The sequence below is a fragment of the Cephus cinctus genome, unplaced genomic scaffold (assembly GCF_000341935.2).
Source record: "Cephus cinctus unplaced genomic scaffold, Ccin1 Ccin1_scaffold1362, whole genome shotgun sequence".
Taxonomy (NCBI): Eukaryota; Metazoa; Arthropoda; class Insecta; order Hymenoptera; family Cephidae; genus Cephus; species Cephus cinctus.
The window spans coordinates 86,938-87,447 of record NW_014333769.1 but is presented as its reverse complement, the minus strand read 5'-3'; positions in this window follow the sequence as shown (position 1 = coordinate 87,447).

Below are 510 nucleotides of genomic sequence, written 5' to 3'. Positions count from 1 at the left end.
CACCGAATGGGCTAACGAGCTTACCGTAATTACCAATTTGCGTTTTATGAAGATTTTATTGCAAAATTAGATTCACCTTCAGAATTGGTAGGTCAAGACCTCTTCCTGGAGGTAATACAACCCTTATACCCGAGACTCGCGTAATTCCTTATGATACTCAACGACGCTCCATACTCTCTCTCTCTCTCTCTCTCTCTCTCTCTCTCTCTCTCTCTCTCTCGCTCTCTCTCTCTCTCTCTCCATAAGCAGCTATAGATATACACTTATCCATCCGCAATAACCCCTCGTGTAATTTACCTAAGGTAATTCTAGTTTTCGCCGAAACACTTTGCACGGGGGCCGCCTTCGACTATCTCTCTCCAGCCTCCGACTTGGGGCACCTGCAGCCTCGTTCCCTCCCAAGACGAGCCAAGCCAAATTGCCTTTCATTAGCGCCCCTGCGCGCGAGGATCTAATCCCCGGAATCAGGCCATTCGAAAAAAAAAAAAAAAAAAAAAAAAAAAAAGAAAA